The following is an 8,692-nucleotide window of genomic DNA, read 5'->3' as shown; positions in this document are numbered from 1 at the left end:
TATTTGTGATCTGATGATCGCCGGTGCCTCCCGAAACCGGCCATTTTCTCAGAAACAAATGTCATTGCGCTAGAAAATAAGTTATTTTCAAAACATTCCATCACGTGGTCTATAACTTCACAGAAATGTCGTTCTTTCCGTAAACATTTAGATTTATTTTCGATTTCCCTAAATTGTTTGGTACTTAGAACACAGCGAATCTCCTTCTGCGTCATTCAGTATTAAAAGCTTGTGATGCAACTCTAATTACCTCGTTGTGGACGGGACGTTTAACACCGATCTTGATTTTAAAGTAGTTGGCTGTGCACCCGAGTAGCCTTTTATAGTTTCTGTTCCTTTGGTTTTGTACACATCTGTAACTACACAGACACTTACTACATGTTGTAAGCTGTCATCATAGTCATCAAGAGCGTACCCGTGATCTGCTCTGCTAGTTTTCGCGATTAATTACAGTATAATTTTGAGATTTCATGACAGCTCCTACTATTCAATTTCCATGACTTGTTCTCACTTCCTTGTAATTATTACAGACTACTTGTGTCTGGTGATGCAGGATGTAAATTAAGTGTGCAAAGATTTTCTCTTCACGATGTGATAGAGGGGGGAGGAAGAGGACGCGCAGGGTCATCTGTCGTCCCCTGCCCTTCGGTAGAGACGCCCTTGATACTCACGCATACGAAACTGATACACACTGCCTCTCTACGCTCCTCGAAGAACAGGGTTGTTAACTGAGTATTTCAGTGTGTCGTTTGAGTGCAGATGGGAATGGATCACAGCACTCGCGTAACAACTAATGACTACGTTAATATCCTGCTGGCAGCGAGGTCAACATAAACTAGTAACTTTCTCAGTGCTAAAAACTTCGCTGCAGATCGTTTCAAGAAATCAGTTTAAGAATCTAGCCGACACACCGCCTAAATATATTTCGGGAACTACCGACAACAAAGAATACCAACTGGTGGGCATGATATCTCAATGAAAATCGATTTACAGCTGAGCTTGTATATCTACCATCGGATTAATTGTTTATACGGTCGCAAAATGGGATTAATACTGACTAGATGGAGGATCTCAAGTGACATGTTGTCGTTCACCACGACGTGCCTGCTGTTTTTAACACTTCCTATTATTATTTAACCTCTACATCTATACTCTGCAAGCCATCTTGCAGTGTGTGACGGAGATGTACCAGTGTCACTTTCACCCCTCCACCCCCTCCCCTCCCGCCCTTTCCCTTTCGTGTTCCAGTCGCGAAAGGTTCGCGGGGAGAACGTTCTTGGTAAACCTCCGTGTCATCTCGAATTTTACATCCAGGGTCTCTTCGAGAGATACATATTGGAGGAAGCAATATATTGGTTGAATCTTCCAGGAACGTGCGCTCTCAGAAGTTTGACAGTAAGTATCACCATGGTGCAGAACGCCTCTCTCGCAGCGTCTGGAACGGGAACTAGCTGAACATCTCTCTGACGCTTTTGCGCTTTCTGAATGAACCTACAACGAAACGCGCAGCTCTTCTTTGGATCTTCTCTGTTTCCTCTATCAATCCTATCTGGTACGGATTCCAAACTGGCGAGCAGTATTTAAGTATTGGTCGAACAAGTGTGTTATAAGCTACGTCTTGACCATTCTTCCAATGAACCTGCCTTATCAGAGAGTAGTTTTATGTGGTTCGTTCCACTTTAAACTGCTCCGTACGCATAGTTCTAGAGATTTTACGGATGTGAGTGCTTCCAGTGATTGTTCTGCAATCGTGTAATCACACAATAATGGGTCTTTTTCCCTATTTATGCGAAGTACGCTACGTGTGTTTATGTTGAGGGTCAACAGCCAATACCTGCACCAAACGTCGATCCTTTCCAGATCTTCCTGCATTTCGCTACAATTTTCTAGCGATGCCACTCGTCTGTATATAGCAGCAGCATCTGCGAAATGCCTCATGGAACTTCAGACGTTATCCACAAGGTCATTTTATATACTGTATTTTGAAAAGCAATTGGTGCTATAAGACTCCCTTGGGGTACACCCGAAGGTCCTTTTCGCCTGAAGATTTATCTCCGTTGAGGTATGGCGTGCTGTATTCTATTTGCTAGAAACTCTTCAGTCGAGTGACACAGTTGGTCTGATATTCCGTAAGCTCGTATTTTGTTCATTAGGCGGCAGTGCGTAACTCTGTCGAACACCTTCCAAAAGTGAATGAACACGGTATGAACCTGTTCGACGGTGATGGGTTCTCTCAAATGGAAGCAGTTTCTGCCATACTGCATTAATTCACAACTCAATTCAGTCATAATATATTTGATATGCACTCACGCTGCTTAATCTTTATCCCAGTTTCCCTTTAATCGTGGGATAAGCCACGATGACAGATCGTAATTTACAAAATAATACTTCAATTTCTATTCGCGCTATCAAGATACTGACTACGTTTAACCCTTTACTCTCTGAACTTTAGTGTTGTAATGAAACGCACAAATTCCACTATCACGGCGTCTGTAACTTACATCTCTGGCCTCGGAGGCATTAAATTTCATTTTCAAAAAGTCATTTAATTCGGTATTCACAAACCCGATGGTTTTAAACGTCTCCTCGAGGCAACGCACTTGACGCGTGAGATTTCCAGAAAGAGACTCCCTGTACAAAGAATTGCCCAAGCACTTCCAGCTTTGTCCAAAGCACTCGACAATGTAATGACATGCATCCCACGCCAGAAGTTTCCAGCAAAGTGTTTAGTATCAGCAGCAACTGTACATTTTACAAATTGTTCCTTGGTAGCCATCATTAGCCATCGAAACTTCCTAGCAGATTGAAACTGTGTGCCGGACCGAGACTCGAACTCGGGACCTTTGCCTTTCGCGGGCAAGTGCTCTACCAACTGAGCTACCCGAGCACGACCCACGCCCCGTTTCATATCAGCGCACACTCCGCCGCAGAGTGAAAATCTCATTCTGGAAACATCCCCCAGGCTGTGGCTAAGCCATGTCTCCGCAATATCCTTTCTTTCAGGAGTGCTAGTTCTGCAAGGTTCGCAGGAGAGCTTCTGTAAAGTTTGGAAGGTAGGAGACTAGGTACTGACAGAAGTAAAGCTGCGAGGACGGGGCGTGAGTCGTGCTTGGGTAGCTCAGTTGGTAGAGCACTTGCCCGCGAAAGGCAAAGGTCCCGAGTTCGACTCTCGGTCCGTCAGTTTTAATCTGCCAGGAAGTTTCATATCAGCGCACACTCCGCTGCAGAGTGAAAATCTCATTCTGGAATCATTAGCCATTCTTTCTCCAAATTCTAATAATAATTTTAATAAAAAAGTGAATTATAAACCTAGCTGGACATACGAAAACAGTGACGTTGGGAAAATATTGAATCACAATAATCGTATTTCCTTCAATATTTAACTGAGAGCTTCCATAATAGTGCAAGACAGTAGTTAACAAGTTTTGGGAAGTTACCCGTTGTACAAGTATGTAGTCATTCAGAAATGACTATTTACTCACATCATGCAAGTTCCCTTTCTTTACTAAAAAGAAGTAGCTAAGTGCTTTACAGTTCCAGAACTTCGATGCGTTTTATCCGGACCATATTTATTTAGTGTTGCAGGTTGTAGAAAACATGTTCTCGTATGTCTCAGTCAACTGATGAAAACTTTCACAGTTAAAGGTGCTATCGATGAGATAACAGAACAACTGTGATAAATCACTATTCTCATTGAGGAAAACGCCGTTTGGAAATTGAAAAATGGAGAGAAATGTTATACGTTTTCCCTAAACTGGTTTTGGCGTATTTCCGTATAATTTAAGGCGAGAATAAGGCTTTTTATACGGTAACTCCTTTTCAGACCATTTAAGTATGAAAATTCTTCTTGTTTGTGTGGTGACATGACGAGTAGCTTCTGTCTCTACAGAATCTAATAATATTCAGATCGCACCAGGGTGGCAAAGTGTGTACGACTGAGGATGTCGCTCTGGAAACTGTTCACTGAGCCCACGTTTCTAGGTATTCCACACAAATTCTATTCCTGTGTACCTTTACGATAAATGCGATTGTTGTAGCGACGTGGTATTGACATGCCCACACTGTTTAATACTTTCGTATATCTCCAGCCTGTAATACTGCCAAAGAAAGCCCTGCACTTTCTCGAAAAGTGTAACTGGTTTCTGGATGTGTGGTTCCCACACTACTGTAGTCGCTTGTACTATAAGCTGCTTTACTAACGCTGCGTAGAGCCGCTTTTTCAAACTGTTGTATCTTTTATTTAAAACTATTAAGAGAGAAAATTCTGCTAGTATATCAGTTAACATGAAGAGATATTCTCTTCCTGATTTATACGTTTCAGTAAACGTATGCAACAGATCTTCAACCCCAACTACTGAACCTGGCGTGAAACGTAAAAGATTACACGCTGACGGGCAAAAACCATATGACCCTGTTTAATAGCGTCCAACATTTGGAACCAGTATAGCAGTACGGATTGGACAAGTTGTTGCCAGATTTACAGAGGTATGTGGCACCAGACGTCTACGCGCAGACCGCTCAATTCCCGTAAATTACGGACCGATTGTTTGTGGACGCGGAGGTGTCGCTCTATAGCCTGCGAGATGTGTTCCACCGGGCTCAAGTCAGGTGAATTTTGTGGTCAAGAGATCGAGGTGAGTTAACTATCGTGTTCCTCAAACCACTCTGGCGCAAAAATTATGGCCCTGTAACACGGACTGTTATCCTGCTGGAAGATGCCGCCGCCGTCCGAGAAGAAACCAAGCGTGAGGGGATGCAGGTGGTACGCAACAATGTTCACATAGTTCACAGCTTTTACGGTACCTTTGGTTACTACCACAGGTTCCAAGGAAGAACAGGTGAGTGTACCCCATAGCGCAGTAGTGCTCCCACCGTCTATCGTTAGTGGCGCGGTGCATGTTCCGAACAGCCGTTCACCTTCGTGGCGTCGTGTCCGCACACCGCCGTCGATCTGGTCTGAAGAGAAACGTGATTCATCCGACCAGGCGACACGATTCCATTGATGCACGGTCCAGTCTCGATGATGGCGTGCCCGCTGTAACAGTAAATGACAACGTCGTTGTGTCAACATGAAAAAACACAGGGGTCGTCTGCCGCCGAGCAACTGAGTGAGCTGAGCAGCTGAACAGCTACGAAACACGTGTGTTCGCACCAGTGTTGTAATCTCTTGCCACATCTGCCGCAGATCGCCTCCTATCCCACCTTATAGAGAGGTCAAGCCTCGCACCTCCAAGTTCTGTGACGAGGCGTGCACTTCCAACACTTTGTAACTGAGACAGTGACGGAGAAATAGGGGGAAAAATGTAGTGGAGACACGAGGCACGAGTACACACCAAAGCGCCGAGTGGAAATTCAAATACGTCTCGGCTACTTGGTCCGAACAGCCTGAGGCGAAAGTGGCAAAAGCGCCAAACTTGGAGAAATTTTTACTATCTTATCTCTTAACTATGATTCCTCATGTGCGATACCCAAGTTCATTGTGTAAAAAGCCTGCAGTTTTCACGTATTGTTCATTGCGGGAATGATTGTTTTCTATTTTCCTGAAATCGAGTGAAGAACTGCTTTGGTTAAGACACTGGACTCGCTTTCGAGAGAATTCGTGGGCTGATTCCTCGACTGGCTATACAGATCTAAGTTTTCCACGGTTTTATTGTCTTAAAAATTGATTGCTGGAATGAATCCTTTACAGAAGACACGGCCGATTTCGTTTTCCGTGGCATGTGCTCCGAGTCTTCCACGAAACGCTGAACTTTAATTTTACACTCCCCCCCCCCCCATTTTTTATTTTTTGAATAACTGTAATGTGACTGCAACCTGGACACATTACGCAGGAGCGGGGCCGTGGAAACACGTGGTCGCTGCGTCAGCGGCCGTAACATCTCCGTGTTACGGCGCCATTAAGCCGCAAGTCGTCATATCGGGGGAAGTGGCAGCGATTTCTGTCGCCCGCCGATAAAACCTGACTGTTCGATTACACTGTTGTGCGGAGGCCGATCTGCGCGCGCTCTTCTCCCTACACAGATGGTTTTCCGTCCTGTAGCTTCTCGCTGCGACGTCGATAGAATTTTTAAGTTCTGTCACGGAATGAGCCACTGCCTTCATTATCATTAGTGCGCTACCGAGTTTAGAGTAACTCGAGATGTTTTGACACATCTTGATGGATGGATGGATGGATGGATGGATGGATGAGCTGATATGTTGAGGATATACGTAGATTCCCCCATTTTCAGCATGGGTGTAGAGCCTCTAGCCTTGAAATCGGTAGCAAAAAGTACAGTCGTTTTATATAGAAATAAGAAGGGAATAAACGGTATTTATTTTCCGATGTGACAGTTTTAGTAGTCGACGTCTCCTCGTTCTCCAGCACAGTGAAAGCTACAACACGCAATGGCGCTTTCCTGCATTGCTCATCAAGCCCTCGGAGTCTCGAAGATAAAATTCTTGTAGAACAGCTACAAATTGATTTATAGAACAACGCAAATCATGTACACTACACATATTTCCAAGTGACGTGGCTTTTTTTTCCACAACTATTAGCACCACAAACACTGTGTTGATCAGATTCTGTTTCACGCCGAATGTTTTTATTCAAGTGGATACCTCCGCCTCTGCACTTCACTATACAGAGGCGGGGCATTAACATCGTAATCACTGTTTGAAGATACGATTCTTTTTAAACACAATGTTTGCAGAACACACTTGCTGTAAATTATGTAAACAGTAACCGCATTCGAGTTTTCCACACAGTCACCGGGTTGATTAAAAAATGGTCCAAATGGCTCTGAGCACTATGGGACATAACGTCTGAGGTCATCAGTCCCCTAGAACTTAGAACTACTTAAACCTAACTAACATAAGGGCATCATACACATCCATGCCCGAGGCAGGATTCGAACCTGCGACCGTAGCGGTCTCGCGGTTCCAGACTATAGCGCGTAGAACCGCTCGCCCACTCCGGCCGGTGGTTGATTAAACACCAGTTGCATAACACAACACTAGTTCCAAGTTAACACCATCCAACAGTTTAAAAGAATTGATACAGTCGCTACTTGAGAAAAGAACGTCCTACAGTCAAAATATTTCCACAGAAATGCACAACTATTCGCGTTTTCTCAAGATATACCGCTTAGGTGTTGTGTTAGTGCTAGCTGGTGCAAGACTGAAAATTTTCGATGGCGTCTGACTGCGTAAAGAGTGGCAATTGAACATACTGCCATCTCAGAAACTATATAATCATTTGAAAACTGGCTAGGTTAGATTTTTCTGGTTGATGTCGACTGTAAGTATTAACAGTAAGTCGGTTTATAATAAATGTCGTCGTTTAGGAAATTAGAACACTTTATGAAATAAGCTTTTGCATCCGCGTTGGGAATACCCCATTAATGGGGCCCAGCTCCATATTCAGAGTTGCCGTAAATTATGCAAAAATCTTAATTGATAGCTTACTCAATTAATAAAGTGTGTCAGCTGACGTACAAAATCCAGACCAACAAAGGTATAACAGCAAATGGCGGAATCTAACAAGCACAGAGGCAAAATCCGCAATGGAAAACGTAATTGGTTACAAATTTTAATATTAATTGTCACGTAAGTTAATTAGTTCCACAATAATGGAAGTACGTTACTGAAAAGTCGGAATGCCTGTCTTTCTCATGAGTGGTGTCACTATGTCCATAAATACATATTATTTCACACGAGAATTGCAAAGTCGTACTGTACTAAATTATTCGATGGTTCATATCTTTTAATTAACTAGGGTTCCAGTAAAACTAGATACATTATAGCAATTATGACACTGATAATACCACCTTGAGTAATGGTTCCAAAGGGGGAAAAGCGTAGTTAACGTTTAGAAATGAGAACACTTACCACATGCATATTACTTAGAAAATGTATGTAAATTGAAAAGTAAGTAAAGAAAAAAAAGGAGCTGAGAGACAACACTTACTTTGTTTAAAACATTTTAAATGATAACACTATCGCTATTTGACTGTGGGTTTTTATTATTACCTAAACTGGAAAGGAATCTGACTTGAAACTGCTGAAATGTGGATATGGTGGAAAATGACAAGAAACAGCTGTACGCAAAGAAAGCCAACCTGCAGGTCGTAAGGGAAGCAGACGGAGACAGAAGATTATTAAAGGAAATCGTAAAGAGAAAAATTAAATTTCTTGAACATGTCATCAGATACCACACCTTTTCTAGTAATATTTGTGAAGGGAAAATGCTGGGAGAGAAAAGAAGAGGACTGCCTAAGATGAAGTATTGGGAAGATATCCAGAAGAGGGTAGGATGTGACAATTACACGGAAGTGAAACGAATAGTCATTGGTAGAAGAGAGGTTGGATCGAGAATTTAGAAAACCCGGATCCACTGCCATGCGGGTGTGAAGACTGGTGCGAGGTACGCTCAGACTTGTGAGCCCAACAAAGGAGCGGCTTCAAGGTCAAGAAACCCAACAACGACCGGGACAGCAAGGTACTGATCCCCCCCCCTGTACAGCATTCAAATTACAGATTGGGCCGAGTGGCCGTCTACGATCAGCGCGCGGAACTCTATCTATAAAGTAACCGCGGAATTAGTCCGGTGTGGCATTTAGTTCGAGAGTATTTATTTTCGGTTGCAAGGAAACACACAGAATAATCCGAAGAAAACGACGCACCACGAAAGAATTATCCGAATGGGTCGGAA

At 43.3% G+C, this 8,692-nt stretch overlaps 1 non-coding gene across 1 annotated transcript; it reads right to left on the bottom strand.

Moving 5' to 3' along the window:
- Positions 1-2,813: 2,813 nt before the first annotated feature.
- On the bottom strand, positions 2,814-2,888 carry Trnas-cga (transfer RNA serine (anticodon CGA)). Its single transcript has one exon. It is a non-coding gene; the product is annotated as a tRNA-Ser (tRNA).
- Between the last annotated feature and the right edge of the window lie 5,804 nt (positions 2,889-8,692).

This window comes from Schistocerca cancellata, chromosome 6, assembly GCF_023864275.1.
Source record: "Schistocerca cancellata isolate TAMUIC-IGC-003103 chromosome 6, iqSchCanc2.1, whole genome shotgun sequence".
In the NCBI taxonomy this organism is placed as follows: domain Eukaryota; kingdom Metazoa; phylum Arthropoda; class Insecta; order Orthoptera; family Acrididae; genus Schistocerca; species Schistocerca cancellata.
The sequence above is the reverse complement of the archived record's forward strand: the minus strand, read 5'-3'. Positions and strand labels throughout refer to the sequence as shown.